Source organism: Vicugna pacos, chromosome 32 (genome assembly GCF_048564905.1).
Source record: "Vicugna pacos chromosome 32, VicPac4, whole genome shotgun sequence".
NCBI classification, from domain to species: Eukaryota; Metazoa; Chordata; class Mammalia; order Artiodactyla; family Camelidae; genus Vicugna; species Vicugna pacos.
In genome coordinates, this window is record NC_133018.1 from 521,752 (window position 1) to 544,777 (window position 23,026).

General features: G+C 41.7%; 1 long non-coding RNA gene across 1 annotated transcript; it reads right to left on the minus strand.

Moving 5' to 3' along the window:
• Nucleotides 1-382: 382 nt before the first annotated feature.
• LOC140690893 (uncharacterized) lies at nt 383-22,396 on the minus strand. The gene is made up of 3 exons (XR_012066238.1): nt 22,234-22,396; nt 11,334-11,367; nt 383-2,317 (listed from the first exon to the last, which is right to left on the minus strand). It is a non-coding gene; the product is annotated as an uncharacterized lncRNA (long non-coding RNA).
• Between the last annotated feature and the right edge of the window lie 630 nt (nt 22,397-23,026).

Consider the following 23,026-nt stretch of genomic DNA (forward strand, 5'->3'; position numbering starts at 1 on the left):
CCGACTCGCCAAACTCCTCGGTGGTGTCCGCCGGTCTGCAGGGAGGTTTGGGCTTGGAGTAGGAGCCGCTTTCTTTTTACTTAGTAATGTTGGAAGTGCCGGCTCCGCTGCCAGAGTTGTGGGTCCCGTGGGCACAGCAGAGGCTGGCCGCGGCCGGCACCAGGGTTTCCTGAGGATCCGGAACCTAAGAGCTCATCCTCCGCATCCGCCTGCCCCGCCCCTATCTCCACGGGCGCGCACTCCCCACCCCCCACCCCCACCCCATGCCTGCGCGATCCTCTTTCCTGGACTGAACTATTCTTCCAGGGAACTACAGTGTTCATGCTCTTCATTGGGAAGGAAAAAAAAACCCTTCCGGATAAAGATTTTTCTCTTCTAACGCTTGTTTTAGATGCTTTGTTTATTTTTACGGTTGGCCCTCACACGTGCAAGGGATATTAACACAGCCTCAGAATTAAAATGTAAAATTATCTTCCTCTTATGTTGACCCAGATTTTGGTCAGAGCCCAAGGACTCAAACAGTAAAGTTTCAACTTAAAACAGAAGCAGTAACCAGGGGGGGTAGAGGGTGGGAAGGGATAGACTGGGATTTCAAAATTGTAGAATAGATAAACAAGATTACACTGTATAGCACAGGGAAATATACACAAAATGCTATGATAAATCACAGAGGAAAAAAAGTGGCAATGAGTATGTATATGTCCATGAATGACTGAAAAATTGTGCTGAACACTGGAATTTGACACAACATTGTAAAATGATTATAAGTCAATTAAAAATGTTAAAAAAATATATAAAAAAGAAAAAACTACAATGAGGTATCACCTCACACTAGTCAGAATGGTCATCATTAAGAAGTCCACAAATGATAAGTGCTGGAGAAGGTATGGAGGAAGGGAACCCTCCTACACTGTTGGTGGGAATACAGTTTGATGCAGCCACTATGGAGAACAGTATAGAGATTCCTCAAAAAACTAAAAATAGATTTACCATATGACCTAGCAATCCCACTCCTGGGCATATGTCTGGAAGAAACTGGAATTGGAAGAAACTCTAATTCCAGAAGATGCATGCACCCCAATGTTCAAAGAAGCACTATTTACAATAACCAAGTCACAGAAACAACCTAAATGTCCATCAAGAGATGAATGGATAAAGAAGATGTGATGTATATATATATTTTTTCAGCCATAAAAAAGAATAAAATGCCATTTGCAGCAACACGGATGGAACTTAGAGATTATCATCCCAAGTGAAATAAGTCAGAGAAAGACAAATATATGGTATCACGTCTATGTGGAATCTAAACAAATGGCACAAATGAACTTATTTACAAAACAGAAACAGACTCACAGACATAGAAAACAAACTATGGTTACCAGAGGAGAGAGAAATCAGGAATTTGGAATTTGCAAATACTACTATGTATAAAATAGATAAACAACAAAGTCCTACTATATAGCATAGGGAACTATATTCAATACTTGTAATAATCTATAATGAAAAAGAATATGTCTGTATCTATATTTATATGGGTATAACTGAATCACTACGCTGTACACCAGAAACTAACATAACATTGTAAATCAACCATACCTCAATAAAAAAAATTTTTAAAAACCAACAGCAACAACAACAAAGATATCACTACTTTGGAACTCATTAGCCTCAGACAGAACGTGGCCTTCTGACTTCCTCTGAAATTTGTAAATTGTGACCTCAGCATGTTACTGAATCCAAACTGGGTTCTGCTCAGTGCATGACAGGCCAATAATTTTTCTATTCTGCAACTTGTTATCTGTATGTAAGTGCAAACGTGTTAATATCCTTAAAGGTCAGAGCCTTGAGAATAGGCTCTCGTGTATATTTCAGACTATTGGCAACACTGTTTTACACAAAGTGCAGAACCAGCAAGGCTAAGCCTAGGAGACAGAGCACAGGGTTAAAGCCAAAGGAACAAATCTAACACGGGAGTCAGATGTGTTCCTTTCTGTTACAGGCAATCATGAAAATTGAAGGGATGTAAGTATGGTTTTCATCTAGTCTCCATGTCTCACTTCAAGATGACATTTATAATGTTAAAGTCAGTAGCTGTTTGCCTGAGACGTTCTGCACTGAGGCACACTCCTGTCACCTGTTACAGAGTAATTGCAAGTCCAGGAGAGCAAAAGTATTCTTCCTTTCATCGCCTGTGTCTCCTGCCCCCTTACCTGGACCGGGTGCCCAGTACCTCAGCTGCTCTTTGTGACTCTGCGTCTCCTTGGCTGATCTTCTTGTCTGACTAACATCCTCAGGAGAAATGCTGTTTGGATTCTCCCTGGATGGACCAAAGGGGAGAACAGAGCCTTAGAACAAGTTTAAGCAGTCAAGTTCACTTTGTTTCCTAGGGTTAGAATAAACAAATCTGCAGCCATTTTAAATAGCTGTGATTCCACCTTATAATGGCAATTCATTAAATTCATATTATGGTGATTTACACCTCTCAATGGCATCACACCAGTGTGCCCTTTACTCCTCGGAGAACTTATTTTCTCAGTGGACCATAAACAGAACACAAATTTTTAGATAGAACTAAAGTGTACTGTCACTGGAGACAGTACAAAAAAGCCAGCTGGAGAGCACAGCTTTTCACAAGATGCTTACAATCTACTTACTTTGCTGCCAAAACTGTTCTGACCCTATTTTTGATTGCTTTGAGACTGAATGTTTTTGTTTTGCCCAAGAATACAGAATATCTTGGTATATGTAACCCAGAATAATAGTGAATAAGTCATAAACATCAGTAAAAATAAATCTGATCAATGTAGATGATCAATCCAAATACTTAAGGCCAAAATAAAAGTGCTATTTATCGAAAATGAGTTATCTGAATAGCTGTCCACATTATCTCAGGGAAATGTCAAATGTTCCCTTGATGATTTCTAAATAAAACCTAATGTTTTTAGTGATATCAGAGAAACCTGTTACAAAGTGGAAAGCTTAGTCAAAATACTTTTCTTTATGTGAAATCATTTGTCTAATTTAATTATTTCCCACTGAAATGATTCTTTATGTATCATATAGACACAGCCCAAATGTCCTGTAGATGGTCAGGAACCCTGTTAACAAGCAAACATTTTAGCTTAAAACTTAATCCCTATAGTAAATACCATACAATTTATTTGATGCTGTGAAGCCTTGTATTTTATAATGAAAAACTAAATGAAAAAAAAGGTGGGGGGTAGAGATGAAACTAAATACATCAAATTGTAATCTTTAAAATGTATAGCAAATATGTGAGTAGATCCATAATTAAAATTTGTTATTGGAAATAATGATATTTTACATTTTAGAAGATACATTTTGAAATAGTTCAGAGTATTCCTATGAGGTGATAATATGAAATTTTTCTTTGTTAATTAAGATGCTTATCTTTTCTTCATGCCACAAATATCATGTATGATTCTTCTGTCCTTTCCTCCTTTTGGTCCCTGACCTGCATCACCAGATCAGCTTGAACTTTCTATGTGATTTCAATGCTTTTTCATTTATGTATCACTTCTCCTTTTTCCTTTTCTTGTGTCAATCAACCTGTCAGAAAGGAACAGGAATAGCAGAGATTTCACAATATTTTATCAAAACCAGAAGCCTTACAGTGTAGCCAGTTCCTAATCTAGGATCAGCATTGTTTGTGCCGCTCACTGGACACCCATGAAAGTTTCCTGATTTTGAAGTCATTTTTGTTTGTTTGTTTGTTTGTTTGCACAGAACTCAAAAAGCATTTTAAGATTCTCAAGGACAGGGTTCATGATGAAAACATCCCCCCCCTTTTTTTCCCCTCGCTAGAGAATCAAGCATGTTTGTTTCTTATAAGAAGTGCTTAGAGAATAGTTGTAGGTATGAGATGAGGATGATGGTGAGGAAAATTAAAAACTGCTGCCTCTGGCACAATGCCACATATGGAAATAATCCTTTTAAGGTTGTAAGTCCCTTTGGCAGACCATGTTTTGGTATATTTTATGTAAACAAGCTGAACTGGATACCCTGTATGGCTTGTGTGTGCTATTGGGATACAGAAACATTTCTCTTTGTATATTTAAAACAAACTCCCCAAATTTTTGGATGGTGGAACTATGCACATGTAAAGATATTCATTTACATCTTTCAATCCATACCAGGGCAGTAGACTTCCCTTTGTAATGCTATCTCTTCAATTTAACAGAGAAAAATAATTACAATCTCACTGGTCTCTATCTGTGTCTTAAATATTTAGAGGAAGTGACTCTCAGCATTTAAAAATATTTTACAGTTTATGTTAAAGGAAATAGTGGATATTTTAAGATCTTCTGTTTATTATTTCAAAGATGATAGAAACAACTTACTTGTATTATAGTAGAAGTAGAGTGAACACATTAAGTGTTGCATGCAGGGCATAAATCAAGTATTCTATTCCAGGTTCTGTCTTGTTTTTCCTGTCATTAAATGTTCATTCTCTGCCTGAGTGCTTCCCATCCTCTTTGAACTCATAGGAAAGACTTAATTCGTGGAAGCCCTGTCTTGGCACCTATTCACATAATGTGTTGTTATCTAATCATTTCGTGTGTATTAGATATCAAGACTGTCTCCTTCATCAGAGCTGTGAACTCCTTAACCTGTACATCTCTTGAACATTGCACAGCATCTTGTAGTTATTCTGTAAATACTTGCTGATTTCTTTGTTGATTAACTGAAAATGGATTGCTATTTTGACATGATTTTGCCCCAACTGTAAAAGAGTGATGTCTTCTATTTATGGTTAACCTGCGTGCATTTGCAAGTCTTTAGATATACATTCCTAGTATGGCTTTACATTTTTTATAATAATGATGTGAAGTTTGATAACAGTAATCTTTCCTCTATGTCTATAAATAAATGAAGAAGAATTTTAAAATTCTTGTTGTTTAGCTGCAAGGAGGAATTTTACTCTACCTATGATCTCATAAATTTCTATCTTAACCAAAAAAGATTATTATGTATCAGTATACACAACTTAGGTTAAATTTGGGGCAATATAATTTTATTTCTTACTTGAAGAGACTTAAAAACGAACGTGGAGGTATTTAAGTAAAAAAGATTTTCTTTCTTTGGTGTTTTTCTCAGTGTTGTAAATTTTTGATAATCTAAAATTTTCAGCTGATTTATTTTTCCAATTAAAAGCTCATCATGACTACAGAAGGCTTACATTTGCTCAGAGAAAATGAACAAATATTTCAACAGCTGAACATATTTTTAAATGACCTATATATATATTAAACACATTTGTTTAACAATAGGTGGTATCAAAGAGCTACAATCTATTTTCAATACTGTTTGGGAAACTCAAATTTGCTACCTTAATTTTTATTTTCTAAAATTATCTTTTGTTTCTCAATGATAATTTTCTTCATGACCTGAATGAACAAAACTAAATATACTAAGACCCGTTCCGCTGCTACCGCTGCCTTGTCTGGTGTGGAAACATTTCTGGCCCTCTCTTCCGTTAGCGGGAATGCTTCTTACCAGGCAGTGACCACGGATTTGGCCCCTCTCTGAGCTTTCACTCGCAGTGCCCCTGGGGCCGCTTTAGCCTGTCAGACCTTCCTGCGATAAGACAATCACTGGCACCAGCCCTCCAGCCGGAACAGCTCCCCCGGCAGGTGCCCTGCATGCGGGCTTTTCGCACTAACAGTGGGGCATTAGAATAGGGCAAAGTTTTTTTAAGCTTTAAAGTAGTTATTCACGAAAAGTAAATAAAAACGTCTCTGGCCATAGCCCACTTCTTTTATGGCTACTAAGGTTTTCTTTAACTTTCTTTCAAACATGTGTAATGATGCCCTTAATTCAGCTATAGCAGTCATTACCCACGGCCAAACTCTCCCACATGCCATTCATCTCTCTGCCCGTGTTATTTTGAAGCATACCCTAGACATCACATGTATTCATCCATAAGTATTTCAATGTACGGTTAAAACAGGTTTAATTTGGAATTGCACAACGGGAGCAGATAAGGCAGAACACCACAGTCTTGTCGGAGTTCAGGGGCTTTACACATCTTAACTTGGTTCTCACACACGCTTACTTAAAGCCAGTGTTGTTATGTATAAAACAGACGTCACACAAACACAAATAATCACCAGAGCAAGTGTTTAGATGCAGAGTAAATAAAGGCTGTTCGGCCCTGGAGGCACCTGTCCATTCTCTAGAGGCTGCGCCTTCTTACTTCAGCATTTCCCAGGCTGGTCTTTTTTTGGAATGCTTCTCTGCTTTTGACCTGGTTTAGATTAATTTTTGCCTCCAAGACGCTGACCAGCACTTTTCTTTCCTTGTTGTCCCTTCATATTCTCTCTCTCTCTGTCCTGCCTCCCCTCCCTTTCTGTCTCTTTGATGATAAGTGAACAGCCTGATGATTTAGATAAATGTATACACACCTGTAACCCACCCGCACCCATAAAGGTACGGGGCACCAAGAAAAGTCCCTGGTGTCCCTTTCTAGTAAATCCTTGCCCACCTCCTCCACCTGGAGATAATCACTGTTTCAATACCTGTGCCAATAGTTTACATTGGTCTCTTATAGAAATTTCTATAGATGGAATTACATGGTATATATGTGTGTGTGTGTGTGTGTGTGTGTATTTGTGTCTCTTTTTTAGTCCAGCATTATGTGTGTGAGATTTATCACAGCCAGTGTCATTGTGTGTATGCAGAGTTTGTTCCTTTTTATTGCTGAGTTTAGCCCACTGCATGAATATATCACAATTTGGGTATTCACTCCCTTATTGACAGACACTGGGTTTTTTACAATGTTTAACTATTAGGAATGAAGCTGTTATGAATATTTTTGTACAAGCATCTAGATTTTCATCTGTTGAATAAATATGTCTGATCAGTGGTTGGTTGGTTGGTTGGTTGGTTGGTTTTTGATGTATATTTTCATTTCTCTTCGGTAAATTTTTGGTACGTCATGGGGGCCATCCATTTTATTTATCCATTCAAAAAATCAGCTTTTAGTTTTATTAATTGTTTCTTTTGGGGTCATATTGTTTTCTTTTTTATTGCATTCCCTCTTTATTTCTTGTTTTTGCTTATTAGAGCTTTAATTTACTATTTTTTCTAGTTTCTTAGTGTAAACATATCATTAACATAAGACCTTTCTTCTTTCCCGGTGTTAGAGTTTAGTGTGATCATTTTGTCTCTAAGCCCTGCTTTACCTGAATTTCACTGTTACATACCGCTTTTCATTTATATTCAGTTAATTTTTTTTCTAATTTTCCCAGTGATATCTTTTTTGATCGCTTTTATTTAGAAGTGGATTTTAATGTCCCTACGTTGAGGGGTGTTTCCAGACATCATTCTGTTGTTGATTCCTTAATTCCATTGTGGACAGAAAACATAGTTTGAATGATTTCCATCCTTTTAAATTTACTGAGGTTTATTTTATGGTCCAAAATATGTTCTATCCTAATAAATAATCTGTGTTCACTTGAAAATAATTCATTTTCTTCTGTTACTGACAGAAGTGTTTTATAAACTACATTTAGGGCAAATTGAGAATATTTTTAGAGTCTTCTATATGCTGATTTTCTATCTATTTGTTCTATCAATTATTGAGAGAGGGGTATTGATACCTCCAATTATAATAATTGTATTAGTTATTTATTGCTGCATAGCAAATTACCCCTAAAATTAGTGGCTTAAAACAGCCACACATGTCTATTATCTCAGAGTTTTCAGTTGCCTATCTTTAGACTTTCTCTGAATCTTTGGTATTCATCATTTTGGCTGTGATGTACTGATGAGTGTTTTCCTTCATATCTTTACTGTTTTGGGTTTTCTGAGAATCTGGAAACTATTAAAAAAAATCTGTATCTATATCTATATCTATATATATATATCTTACCAAATTTTAGAACTATTCAACCTTTATGTAGTCAAATATTATTTCTGCCCCATTCTCATACTCCTTGACTAATTAACTTTAATTACATGCATATTAAACCTTATTGTCCAACAGAACTCGCTTCTTTCTGGTGGTTATTCCCTCACTTTCCAAAAGCTGTAGTCCCCTTGAAGTCTGTCCTTTGTTTCTTTTTCACCCCAGCTTTATTGAGAGAGCACTGACATGTAACACTGTGTAAGCTTAAGGTGTACATGTGATGCTTTGATACATTCACATATTATAAAACAATTAACACCATAGCATTAGCTAACCCCTCCCTCATGTCATAGAATTATTATTTCTGCTTTGTGATCAGAAGGCTTAAGATCTGTCCTTTGTTTCTGAGGGTCAGAAAATCTGCAGGTGTTCTGTAGGAATTTCATCCAGAAGCATTCTTTCAGGCAAAGAACTGTAGAAGTGGTAAAAGCGTCTGCATGATTCCTTTTCACAAATACTAACCTCCTCCAACATCCACCTGCTGTTCTCCACCTTCCAGTGCCATCAGGTGGCTGTTTGGTTGAGTAGGCAACCGTTGCAGGCACAGTACGTGTTGACTGAAGCCTGTGAACTCTGTAACCACACGCTCACTTTGCCCCGGGACTGCCACCCCAGGACCGTGTAAAGCAAGGGAAGAGTTCCAATATGCACGAGTTTCAGTGAGCACGTAGTGTGCACTCTGAGGACTGCCTGTGTTTTGTTCAGAGCCTGTGTTGTTATCTGGAGGTTGGTTGTTCTGGTTGGATCTTTGTTGTCCACACCAGAAGAGCAACCTCTCTCCTGAGAGTTTTTTTTAAATCATGGTCTTATGCTTATTTCCTTCATAGCACTTTTCATAATTTATAATTATTTAATTTATGTCTGTTTGCTTACTTATTTTCACACTGTGCTGTTAAAATTGTATGACAAACAGGAGGCATAATGAGATAGGCATTGAATGAAGGAATGACATCTTCCATGATGGTAAAACACAGGTTGCAAAACAGTTTCAATTATAGTCCCAAGATTCTTTTAGGGACCACAATCAAATAAACAGTATCATCAGAGAAACCCAGACAAGATCTCCATGTATGTTTAAGATCTAAGTTAGGCATTATTGGATATTGTACTAACAAGATATTTGTAAGATATTTCCTTAATAGTGTCTAACTGGGGAAATGCCTGGAAGTGTTAATAGTTTATAATCAAGCTGTTTTAAACATATAGAATTTTATAAGTTATTAAATGACTGAAAAGCTATGTATTTATAGTTTTTATGGCTGTGACAGATCACAATAATACCATATTTATGTGGTTAGAGAACAGGTCTCAAGCTTAACATTTGAGAGACCCTGGTGCTTTATGAAAAACATCTAGCATGGTACTCAGCACAGAGAGATGCTCAAGAAACAGTTTATTTCCTTTTAACTCCCCCTTCTCTTCTTCCTACCAAATCAAACAGGTACTCTTTTCAGTCAGTTCAGTGTACTTGTTTACAAGCATCATTGCAACCCTGTATTTTTCAAAAGCTTAGTGAAGCTTAGGCAAGCAATAGTCCTTTGTGTATGACTTAAAGCAATTCCTACAGCAAAGCTGTAGAAGAATGGAACATTTGTTGCAAAATGCATAAGAACATATGTGTCTTCCATACAGCTCCCCAAATGCACTTTGTGCCCTGGTGAAAGAAGCAGCAGATAATGGAGAAAGTTGGTTGAAATTTTTGCACTGAATTTCTCCTGGTGCTCCTTGGCTAGAGTAAGTGGAGGAGGGTCCCATGAATGGGCTATACCACACTTAGAGGAATCTAATTCAAGCTACAGGGTTATAGATCTCCTTTTAACTAAGCATATGACATTAGGGCAGATGACATCATAAAATGTGATTAGCTGAAGACAAGGCAGATGTGGGATCTCTGTAGGTGGCTGATGCAAATTTCCTCACTCACAGGGTGTAGATCCAGTAGGATTGTGTATCAGTGCTTCTCAAACTTTAATATGCATAGGAATCACCTGTGGATCTTGTTAAACTGAAGATTCTAATTCAGTGGTTCTGCGTGGAGTCTAAGAGGCTGTATTTCTAACAAGATTCCCAGTTATGCTGAGGCTGCTGATCTGAGGACAACACTTTGACCTGCTAGAGTCTACCATTGACTTGCTGTGCCAACCAAAATGGGGCTTAGAATATTTGTTCCTATTCCCTCCCTTTTTAGACTGTGATTACTACAATAAGAACCCATTAAGCTTCCTGGATTAAAAAAAAGCTTAGTGTAAAATAAATTCTAGACATTATCAATTACATCATCCCATGATTTTAGATGTTCTTGGCAAGAGTTCTTTCTGGCACATTGTTTAGTACACCTGTTTTCCCAAGATTTAGGGTTTGCATGTAATAAAATGCACTAACTAAAAGATAGCTCAGCTATCATTCCAATTTCTTATTTTGCAGGTGAGGAGACTAAGGCTAGATTACTTACTTACGTGTTTTGAGCCTCTTTAACAATGCCAAAAAACTAACATATGCTGATTTGGAAGCAGATCACATTGTGGTTTTACTTACAAAAGTTACTAAATAATGGCTTTGATTGTGATTTAAGCAACAAGTTTATAAAACAGAATTATTTTCTCACCGCCTTGAGCTACTCAGTTACTTTGACATTATGTAGACATAGTATACCCAGACACCTCTTTTGCCCGGAAAACTAACACTTGACATGTTGTTGGAGGTATTAAGTGGGAGCATCCACTTAAATGGTAACGATTTCCCTTTCAGCATAAACATTCATTTTACTAAGTTAATCTCTGCCAAATCAGAAGACATTGCTTATAATGTTCTAGCAAAGCGCATACACAAAAGAGATGTAATTAAATGCAGAATTTAACCAATATGTTTGAATGTAATTTTAAAACATGGTAAATAAAAAGTAGCCAAGTCCTTTCAGTTTTCAAATGTGATGTTCAAGTTGAAACTTTAATATTTTAGCTGCTTATTTTTTTGGTGAAGCTTTTAAATTAAAATGGATGCACCCCTGACCTCTCACCTCGTCCTGCAGTTTCCACAGCACACAGCACATTTCCTCACATATATATATACTTGTGTTTTGAATGAAAAGTCTTTAAACTGAACTCACATTTTCTCTTTTTTCTATATGCTTTCCATGTTGAAGTAAGTGGAAATATAATTCTCCTCACATTAAATTGGAATTGTCTTAGAACACTTTCTTCTCAGTTTCACTGATTCTGTTTTCCAAATGCTTCTGTTACTCAGTGACTCTTAGTGACATCACCCTTCTCAAGCCATCATAGCTCACACCTATTTTAGGAAACATGCCCTCTATTGATTTTTCTTCTTTCAGCCTCGCTCCCCTTTAATCCATCCCTAAGTGTTAACACCAGATCATTCCTTTTAAAACTATGATTAGGCTTACCTTAACCTGGATCCTTACAGCAGCGCTCCATTATCTGCAGAATAAAATACAAATTCTTTAGGCCAGTATTCAAGGCTCTTTGTAATCCAAGCTCCAGTCTACCTTTTATGATTTACATTATACTAATCCCAACATAAACCCTCTACTGTAGTCAAATTGCTTGACTTTCTGTCTCCCAAACATGCCATATACTTTCCAGCCATCATGTCTTTTGCCACTTCCCTGGCCTGGTAGGCATTCCCTTCCCTTCTATTCCCATGAAGAGAAACTGAAGTGAAAATGACAATTTGGGAAAGGTAAGAAGCATTAGAGTTGATGGAGTTCAACCTCTCACTGCTTCCGCTATTTTAAGAAACTAAAAACCACAAAAATGCAGGTTCATGCTTATTAATATCTAATGAGCACTATGCTAATCATTGTATAAGTTGGTTAGTTTTTTAATCATGTGGTTCATTTCATATCTACCATACTGCCTGAGTTTTTGATAAATTTTTTTTGTAAAGACCAAAACTCTACTAAGTTTGATCATCATAAACTATCCTGAGGAAGTTCAAATGAAGCCAAATTCCCTACATGTCCTATGGAGCAGTTAATGACATCCGAACTGATGTCATATCATGAAAAAAAATCTGAACTGATTTTTCATTGAATCTAAAATTTTTCTGGTCCTAAGAAAGGGGTGCTCACACTTTATGCCTCACTAATATCAGGATAAGTCTAGTAAAAATTCAGAAGCTGGACTTTAAGTAGCATTTAAAAAGTTCTCAAACTTTATTAGTGTGTGTGTAGGTGGGGTGGTGTGTGGAAGCAGAAACTGGCTGATTATAAAAAGCAAATTAACTAATATTTAGTTGAGTATAGCCCTTAATGGGGGATGATAGTGAAAGAGATTTTTCTCTATACTGAGAATAAATGAACCGTGCCACTTACAAGTTAACATTCCTAAGATTAAGAATTAAAACACAGTGGGGTGGATATAGCTCAGTGGTAGAGCACATGCTTAGCGTGCATGAGGTTCTGGGTTCAATCCCCAGTACCTCCATTTATAAAAATGGGGGAGAAAAAAGAGTGAAAACATATTCTGCAGTGACCTTGAAATAATGTATTGCGGATGACTTTATTGGTTGCACAATATTTCGTTGGGCATGTAGCACCACCAGAGTGAATCAGCAACAGGCATTCATGATGATCTGCTATAACCTGAGGTTTGGAGGGCTATGATTTACCAGACAACCTACGTACTGTGATTTCAATTTTAAATGCATAATAACTGCAGATATTTGATAATAACCTGTTCTGGTTTATGGAGGTAATATTTTCAGTTGACAAAGAATAATAAATTGGTGTATAAATTTTCTAAAAGTGAAGCACACCAATCCAAAGGCATCTTCAGGAAACTGTCTGTCTCAGAAAGTGCCAGCACAGGCGAGAACAAGACGTCACCTCCTCACCAAGGCAGTGGTATGATATACACCCCAGAGCTTCGAATCAGGAAGGGAAACCGGGGACAGGGGATGGTAAGACTATGAAATCTTTATTGACTGGGTGAGTTCACTTGGAAATGACTAAGGCTGCACATGCTGTCACCAAGTCAAACGGTGTCTCAACAGATGTGTAGTTTTAGGAAAGTAAAAGATACTTTTATGCCCACTTGAATTCATGGCTTGCGCTGTAAGCAGTCATGGTCTCAGGCTGAAGTCTACCAACAGTAAAGCAGATGCTGCCCAACTCTGTTTTCTACAGAGACTGTCCAATCAGCCAGTGCTGACTGAGTGCCAGAGTCAGTTTGCTGTGGGTAATTCACTTGCCATATAAGTGCATTGTTATGAACTGTTGTTTAGTTTGGATCCAGAATTCTAGAATTAATGATGACTACGACCTTCAGCAACCAGTTAAAAGAATGTTCACAGCAGCTTTATTCATAATGGACAAAAATTCCAAACAACCCAAAAATTCAAGAACAGGAGAATGCATAAACAAACACAATGGAATACTACTCAGCAATAAAAAAGAATAAACTGACCTGTCTCCGATCCAACATCTAAAGAGCTTGGAAGTTACTACTACCTCTGTTCTTATATATTAAAACAAATAAAACAACAAAAAACCAGAACAAATTGAAAAGCAATGACTTTTCCTGAATCCTATCAGATTGTTGAGGTTGCAGGGCAGATCATCACCATGAAATCTGAAGACACAGGCAATAAAGAGAATCACAGCCAAGATGTACTCATGTGGGACAGAAGCCACTGGAGCTATACACTCACTGGAAGATTTAAATGGAGAATTTGATGAGTTGTTTAGAGGCCGAATGTAGACTTGTGTGAGAGTGAGAAATTCTTGAGGGTTCATAGTGGGGGAGACTCCCCCAACACTTTTACGGGTATTACTTCCAGTAACCCTTCAAGGTTCTTATGCTGAAGATTCAAGAAAGATCTTTTCGTGGAGATGTACTTATGAAGGTCACAGCCTGGAGACATATGCCCACAGATTTAACAACTTAGATGAAGTGGACCATTTTGGGGGAAGACACAAATTACTAAAACACACACAAGAAAAATTTGATAATTTGAATAGGTCTGTATCTATTAAAAGAAGTTGAATCAATAATTAGTAACTTTCTGGGAAGAAAAGCACCTAGCTCAGATGGTTTCACTAGTGAATTCCACTGAGCATTTAAAGAAGAAATGATACCAAGTCAAATTCTGGCTCCTTTGAATAAATATTTTCCCAGGTCAGTGTTTGATTTTTGTTCTGACCTCAGAAGATCTCCTCCAAGGTGTCCTATTTCTTCTTTTCTCCCCAAAACTAGCTAGTCTGTGCTATAGCCTCTGTCTTGAATATCCTTCCAATGTCTGGTCACCACAACCTCCATTTCTCTTCTAAGGGCCTTTAGGCTTGAACTTCTTCCCTCTGCTGCAAATAAAGTCAGTTCCTTTCAGAAGAGTTTAAGAGCTGTTTTATGGCCCATTTCTCCCCCAGGCACAGGGTATTCATGTTTGTTCAGTAAGTTAACCTGCAGTCTCATTATGGTTTAAAATATAATCACTTACCATCCCCTCCCCTCAAAACACCCACACATCACTTGCCCACAGCAACTTTACCCCTATGTACCCAAGAGAAGTGAAAATATATGTCCACTTAAGAACTTAAATGAATGTTCATTGCAGAATCATTCACAACAGACAAAAACTGGAGACATTCCAAATGTCCATAATCCAGTGAAGCATCCAATTAATTACTGTTTGATGACAAAAAGCAACATAACTACTTGTCCTAGCAATAACATGGACGAATCTCAAAGTATTATAAGAAAACACTAGATAAAAAACTTTTTGGAATGATGAAAATGTTCTAAAACTGTGGTGATGAATGCACAACTCTGTAAATCTGCAGTGAACTGAACATTTACATTTTATACTATGTTGATATAGTTGTCTTAAAGTAGAAAACAAGGGACAGCCTCCTGTTGCTTGCTGTTTGGTCAATTTTTTAAAACTCAGTATGGTATAAAGAGAGGGATGAGCATTTTAAAGGACCTTGTAACATGAATTAATGAAGTCCAAACTGCAAGATGTGGGACCCCGAGAGTTAGCAGCTGCTGCAGTCTCAAACTCTCCCCCTAAGCCCAGCCCCTCCAGCCTGCCTTAAAGGCAATTCTCAGAGTCTGCACTGGACCCCACCACCAGCAACCCCCCAGCACCCGGGCAGGAGGCTCTGGGAGGACCTGGGCTTGGAGACACAAACCCATCAGTGCCAGCACTAAATGCAAAGCACAGCGAAAAAGTTTGAAATTTGTGTAGAAGATTCTGACTGGCTGAAAAAGAAACTTTCTTTTCTGGGTTAGGATGTGCCATCAACTTTTTTATTTCTCAACCACAGCTTTATGTCTTACAACAGACTATGTAATTCTTAAATAGGGGGGACAATCATGTTTCAGCTTCAAAGTCTCAAAATTATTTTATGGGACATATGTAACAAAAAGAAAAGGATCTGCTAACTCCAAGAACTGCTCAGAGATCGTTTAATCTTCCTTTAATAACAATAAAAAGAGTAACTTACTTTAAAAATAGGTTTGTGCATGAGCCACCTCTATCAGTTTTCCAAAGGCAGAAAAATAGGCAGTCACTTAAAATTAAATGATTTATGAATAAACTCTGGGGAAAAAAAAAAGTATCTTAGACCTGTGTCTGTGGTAAGTGCTATAACAAAGAGAAATAAAAGGAAACTCACTAGAAGGAACCTAAAGCCAAGGCCTAACCAAGCCTTCTTAGTCCTCCCTCCAAGCCAGGCATCCACTGACCACGAGCTGCCTGGGGACCTGGTGTTTTGTTCACTGAAGCAGCTGAACAGCTAGTCTGTGTACTAGTACACACAGACAACACTTGCTGAATTAATTAGTAACTGGGAAGCCCAGGTGGAGTTAAGTTTGCAGCTCTGTCCAGAATGATCTTATATCAGTGTTTTCACACAGTGACACAGTAATCTATTTCCTTATCAGTCTGTCTCCAACAGGCTCTGCAGCATCCCTCAGGGAGGGCGGGAACATGGACCAGGGCCTGGCAGAGAAGATTCTCTGACTGTTAAATCTCACCAGGAGAGGGGGCTGCCCTAACCCACACAACTGTGGGACCCAAGTCTAGCAGTCTCACTTTCACGGACTCTGCTTTGCACTCCAGGACGATGTCCAAGAGACTGAGGTGACGGAGGACCCTGGCTCTGCCAGGCCCACTCACTTCCAGGCAGTAATGACCAGAGCACTAGCCCGAGGCTAAGGGCTCAGCGCTCACCTACATGTTTCACCCAATCCCCCCAGCCCTGAGGTGGGTATCACTACCCTCTCTCTATAGGACAGAAAAACAAGCTCAGGTCACAGACAGGTGTCCAGAGCACAGACTCTTACTTACTCTACTGTACAGACTCCAGCCACGGATCAGAACATGGGCCTCAGATAATCTGCTCTGAAGTCACTCAGTGGGTGGTGGGTTCCTGGGTGTTTACTGTTAGGCTGCATGGCTCACACATTATATATGTATCCAATATTCAATAGATTGTAAAGAATGCCACCCCTACACCGCCAGAGACAGGAAGGCAGAAGAGCCCTAAAAGCGACCCAAAGCCCCTCTCCTGCCTAAACGACTTTGCCCTCCCCTCCTTTCCTCCCCACCAGCACCCAACAGCAGGCCTCCGCCCAGCACAAGAAGAGCAGGGGAAGCAGCACGGAGAACTACCCTAGTCAGTCAGAGGTCAGCGGGAGACAGCTCCTAACCACCCCCACTTCACTGCGCCACCCTAGAGAGGTCCAGCCTTATCACATGACTCCATCTGGGCCTCAGGTGCCGGGACCAGTGGTGCACACTGGCCCAAGCTGGATCAGATTCTCTCCCCAAGGGGTCAGGGTGCTCTGGGCAGCTAGGGGCAGTGCTCTTCTGCCAAGTGCACAGGGATGTGGTAAAAGTGAAGAGAGGAAAAAAACAAAAAAACAGCTGTGCAGAGATGCAGGATGCAAGAAGATTTTGTAAATGTAAAGAGGGAGGGGAGTAGCTGCCTTGGTCTAGTTTTTAGTTCCTGGTTACATCCATACCTGAAGCTTTAACTGCTCTTCCTGTCCCTGCAACACCATGCGAAATATCCCTGGATCTTAATCACAGACTCCCCGATTTCTACAGCCCATTTTCTACAAGTCGTGCCCGAAATGCTTTAGCACCCTTCCCCACCTTTCACCCAGCTAGCTCCACGTCATTCTCCATGTCCCAGCTTAAACAGCACTTCCTCCAGGAAACCCTACCCTCCCAGACTACTCTTCAAATCTTTGCTCTACTTTCGATGGGTACAGAAGGGAGCACTCTGCACCTCGTCATCTACTGAGTAAACGGGATTACTTTCCTGTTAGGCTGTAAACACCAAAGTGTAAAAACCACTTCAATCCTACCGCTTAGCACGTAAGTCAGGTACACGCTCAGTAACGTTACCAAGTGAATGAAGATCAAGAAACTGGTGGAGAATGTAGGAGTGAGAAGGATAAACACTGATGAACACCCTTCTGATAAAAATGAAGCTGCTTTGACCCTACCTCCGTCACCCCTTCCAAGTTTCTGGTTCCTCTCTCTTCTATCTCCACAACAGGCCCAAGTTGGTCACGACAATCATCATTTTATACTTTGGTGCTAACACATTCAGGAACCCGAACTGCAGGAAGTACGTTTCCAGGTAACTCGCTCTAATAGAGGAAAGTCTAAAGTAGTTCAGGAAAAAAAAAATTTACACGTTTTGAGGCACATTTACTGGCTGTGAACCCTAGACAAGGCACCTGCAACCTGGTTTCCTTATCTGTAAGGTAAAAAATAATAATAATAATAATACCTCAAAGATGAGGATGAAATGACCCTGAAACCACAGCACCTAAGGCAAGCTTGCAACTGTTAGATGGTCTGCACCCCACCCCCAGCTCCTACCAGCCACGGACGGGTTCAGAGCCCAGAGCCTGCCCTAAGACTGCGCATCTAAGAGGGACCTTGGAGAACATCTATCCTGTTGGCTTTCAAAGGTATGGGAGCCCCAAGAAGTGAAAGAGAAAAGAGAAACAAAAAGGAAGAAAAAGCCTCTCAGGGTCAGGCGGGTGGGCGGGCACAGCAGGCTGGACGCGGGGTGGGGTACCTTGACATGTTTCTCGGGGAATCGGTTGTGCTCTACTTAGTAGGTACATTACTGCGAGCAAAGTCAGGAATAAACTATATATAGTTCCCGGAAAATTCAACTTGCCTGTTTTCCACAAAAATCTTTTTATTAATGCTTGAGAACTGAGAACATACAAATTAAATTCAGCAGAATGGCATATCAATTATAGTCAATTATAGCCACCACCAGGAGCACATTATTAGGGATGTTACTAACATCAAAATGAATTTTGTTTGCATTTTACTTGCACTCGAAACTGTTTAGAAACTCTGGGTTTCCTGTTGCTCATGTAAGATGGTCTCCTCAAATCTTTGAGCTCCAAAAACCACACGAGACTTCTTTATTAAAAGTTACATTAACACTTAAACCAGCACAACTAGGAATCTAGTTTGGAGCGTCTGTACATGATTTGTACTACTGCTGGTCCTGCCTTTCAAACAGGTGCTACCAATACCCAGCAAAGTTCCAGAGAGGGATGGGCGGAGTGCTAGAGCCAAGAGAAATAAGGACAAGTTCATGGAGGAGATGAATCTCAGAATTCAGGACCTGCCTAGGGCCCAGTCTTTCTTGGGGACTGGCTGCTGGGAAACACTACTGGCATCTTAACAGGACGCTCCTCTGGTGCAGGGACTGACTGCTGCATGCACACTGCACGCGGGTCGTTTGGCACATCCACCTCCACCACAGACACCCCGAAGGCCAGTAACACCTCCAATCAATGTAACAACAAAAAGCGAAACAAAACCCACATACATTTCAAAATGGCCCTGGAGATGGGGAAGAAAAATCACACCCACTGAGTACCCTTAAATAAGCAGAAAGAAGAGAGAACAAGCACAGTGGGGAGGAAGTCAAAGACAGATGAGGGAAACACAAAATTTAAAGAGGAACCAGCAGAAAAAAAGGCATCCTTCAATGACCTTCACCTACCAGGTCAAGTCCCAGCTCCTTAGAAAACAAAGTCCTTCAGGACTCGGCCCCACCCATCCCAGCTGCCTCCCCTCCAGTCTTCTCCCCAAGGTGCCTCCCACACCCTCTCTTCCCAGACAACTCCTGCTTTTCCTGACCACATGTGCGGCACTCAGACCTCTGTGCCCTGGCATGTGAACTCTTGTCTACCTGGAATGCACGTCTCAAGGCAAACTCCCAGTCATACATCCACACCCAACGCCAAGGTTTGTGAAGCCAGACACACCAGCCCGGCCTTCTGCCCCCACAGCACTCCCCATGGGCATTCCATACTTCCGCCCAACTGCACCCCACTGTCTGGACCAGCAGCTACTGAAGGGCAGGCGCCCCTTGAGTCCTCGCAGAGAACTGCTGTTCAATGAATTCTAAGTGAATGACCTTGCATGAAACGTTCCGTAAAAGGCTAAAAAAGCAAATCACAAAGAAAGCAGACAATAGATATTTTCTATTATTGAAAGCATGTATTTTCTAATCTCTGATCTTTGGTTTAGTATCACTTAGGAACCAGAAAGAGATGCTCTACCACTTCCTAGTTGGGTATCTGTGGGTAAATGAATTAACCTCGCTGTGTCTCAAATTTCCATTTTACTGGAAGGAACCACCCCTTGCAGGGTGGATAAGAGGACTAATTAATATCTGCCTAAAAGAAAAAGTAGCAGAAAGTGTTGACTAAACGGCAGTTCTCACTAGCCTGCCGCAATTACAGAGACCTTAACAGGACAGGACACTACCATCAGGAACGTGAGCACAACGAAATTTTGGTTAAAACTATGTTTTTTGGAGAGCTGGAAGTCAACAAATCCAACAGCTTGTCCTCCAGCTGTGCTGTGCTCTCTACAATCCTCAGTACCGATTCCTAGTTAGCACTATGTCCCCAGGCTCCTCTGACAATGTGGACTCTCAGGTCTCTGGTCTCTGACGACACCTCTTCCTCCTCCTCTGTAGCTAGCCCACTCTGGACACCTCAAGTCAGGCATTCCTTCAGCTCAGCTCACACATTTCTTTCTCATCTTGTCCCTTCTCAAGGCTTCAATTAAGATCTCTACGGAGATGACCTGACTTCTCAGTCACATTCAGAAAATGTTTCAAGCTGAATTTATCCAACATATCTACCTTAATTATATCATGAACCATACAACTTCAGCTTCTCTCTTTCATATCATTTTTTTTTCCTTTTCTCCTGAGTCTTATACAACTCACCAATCCTCAGCTTCCTCTTCTTTGCCCACCCCTTAAAACTACTTCCTTGTCAAGTTTTCTTCTTTGCTCTTTCTGTTCTGTCTCACTGGTTCTTAAACTCTCTGGGACAATGAATGCTTTGAAAATGTACTGCATACTATGGATTATTTACTAAAACGATAAACACAAAGAATATATGCATGCAATTTCACCTAACCAATGATCTCAAATAAGAACCTGTGTTCATTCACATCAGACTACCACTTGAACTAATTTTCATCTCCAGATGCTAAATCCCTTTATTTTCAGGACGCCTTCCAGAGATAGTCTAAAGGGCCTCATAAACCAGCATCATGAACTTAACGAGTCCAAACCAGAACTCAGTATTTCTCCTTAACAAACCTCTTCTGCCTACACTATTCCTTCCACCATCCCCCCAGGCTGCAAGCCTTGGAATTAACAACCTTCCCCATATCACATCACCACGTCCTGTCTCAGAATCTCTCCTAAATCCCAATCCCACCTCTTCAGCCTCTTACCCTGTAAGACCTCATCATCCTTTGCTTCATCCCATACCTGCCATGATGAAAAGTCCACCACTCGTCTGACAAGAGCCCCTTACTGACTCTAGCACCTTCATCTCTCACGCCACTACGTAACTCCACCTCTAGAAGGTCACACAATCTGATTCTTCACCTCAGTTTTCTCCTCTTATTTCCACCATTTTATCTAGATTCTCCAAATACCTGAAAAACTTATCGGGCGCCTGCCCCTTTTCAATTACTCTGATGCTTCTGCATTGCAGAAATATAAAATTGAACTCTCTTCTGCCTACAGAGTCCTCCACATTTCCCACCTACTCCCTTTTCCAGGATTGGATTCCACAGCTTCAATTGTGACTTGTACCTAATGGCTTTCTATCAAAACCACACCCACTGGGAAAGGCTCACTTCAAACTCTACTCTTTATATCCGATACGTAATGATTAGGAAAAGACATTGTATAAAAAAGGCCAAACTCATAAAGAACAGATTCAGAAAATAAATCACACACTCTTCATTAAAACATTTACGTCTTTCGAGAACATTAAGCTTTAAAAAGGAACGGCTCCACAAGTACCCATCAGCACAAAATACCCGGTTCTAATAAAAAACAACGCTGTCTCACCCCATTCGACGAACGCTTCTGAGGGATCTGGAGCCAGACAAGGGAGCCTGCATGCGCTCATGCAAGAACTCCTTCGGGGCCGCATACACACTGAGCACTAAAGCAGCAACTGGAAGAGTCCAGTCACTGTGCTAAAACGTCTGGATGCCTTTATGCTAGTACCGGAGCTCACGCGCGGTAAAAGGGGAAAAAAGTCCAATTAGGCCCAACTCCAAATGACCCCTGAAGAAATCAAGACAGGAATGCCGACTTATCCTTCCTGAAACGCGAACAGTACCACACCAACACCCATTAAGCAACTTCAAGATTCAAACACTCCACGCCAACACTGGTGCCGCTCATGCTGCTTAGAAAGGCTGCGCAGGAGAGCAGCCCTGGCAGCACGGAAGGGGCTGAAGCAAAGCCGGCCGCGGCAAACGCAGGCGAGGGGGACAAACAAGATGACGATTTCGGGGCTGTGCACACACGCCGCTGCCGACCGCTTTGCAGACCACGGCCCCGCCGCGAGCATCTTGAAGGACTTCGCGGCTTCACAGTCCCGACGTCAAGGGAAGGCCGCGAGGGGAGCGCCCGGGGGTCGGGGCCCTGTTACCGTCCTGCGGGTCCCTGGCGGCCAGGGTCCCGGCCTCCACCTCCACCCCCACCCCCGCCGCCACTCTCCCACCCCCCCACACTCTCCGCGCCCAGCGAGGGCTGACCGGGAAGCGCCCCGAGCAACGCCCCAGCGCGAGCAGCCCGGCCCCGCCCGAGACCCCCGGTGCGCGGACGGCGGGGCAGCCCGCTGGGGTCCGGGCCGGGCTCGGGGCCGCGGCCCGGGCCGGGGGCCGACGCCGCAGCTGCGTCTGCCGAGGCCAGGCGGGGGGCCGCGCGGGCGGGCGCGGCCGGCCGGCGGGGCAGGGACACTCACCACACCACGCAGCTGGAGCCCTCGCCGAAGTACCAGGTTGCTGGAGCGCCGCCGACGTCGAACAGCTGCCCGCGGACCATCACACGGGGCCGCGTCCACCACCGCCATGTTGGCTGCCGGGCGGCCGCCGCTCGGCCCACGCCGCGCCTCCCAGAGGAACAGCGCCGCCGCCGCCGCCCGGGAGAGCCCCAGAGCCGAGCCGCCCGCGAACCATCTCGGGGCCGCACCGCTGCCGCCGCCGCATTCGGCACGAAGCTCCGCGGCAGCCGCTCGGTCAGCGCCGCGCTTCCCGGAGGGACTTCGCTGCCGCCGCTGCAGCCGCTTCAGCTGCCTGGAGGGAGAAGGGCCGGCGCCGCTCGGGAGAACCGCAGACACGTCTGCCCCTCGGAAAGGCTGCCGCGTGACTGCCTCGCAATCTGACCTTCGGGTGGGCGGAGAGAGGGCGCCGGGGCGTGGCCTGGAAGCGTGTGCGCGGATTGGCTGTCGTGTCTCTGGGGGCGGGTCTGGTGGCCCCTTGGATTTGTAGTCTTTTTGCCTATCAGGATTTTTTTTTTTTGAAGGGGGGGTAGTGATTTGTTTTATTTTTCAGTGATCAGCTATCAAATTGTTTTACTTTGATATTATAGCCCCAAACTGGAGTACAATTGTCCTAGACAGACAGTGGTCTAAGAACTGAAGATCTTGAGTCCAACCACCTGAAAAAATGAAGTATAAAACTCTGGCTCCAAATGCTTATTCTGGTACTTGTTGACAATGTCGGTGATTTTCTGTTTCCGGCGGACATGTGTCATCC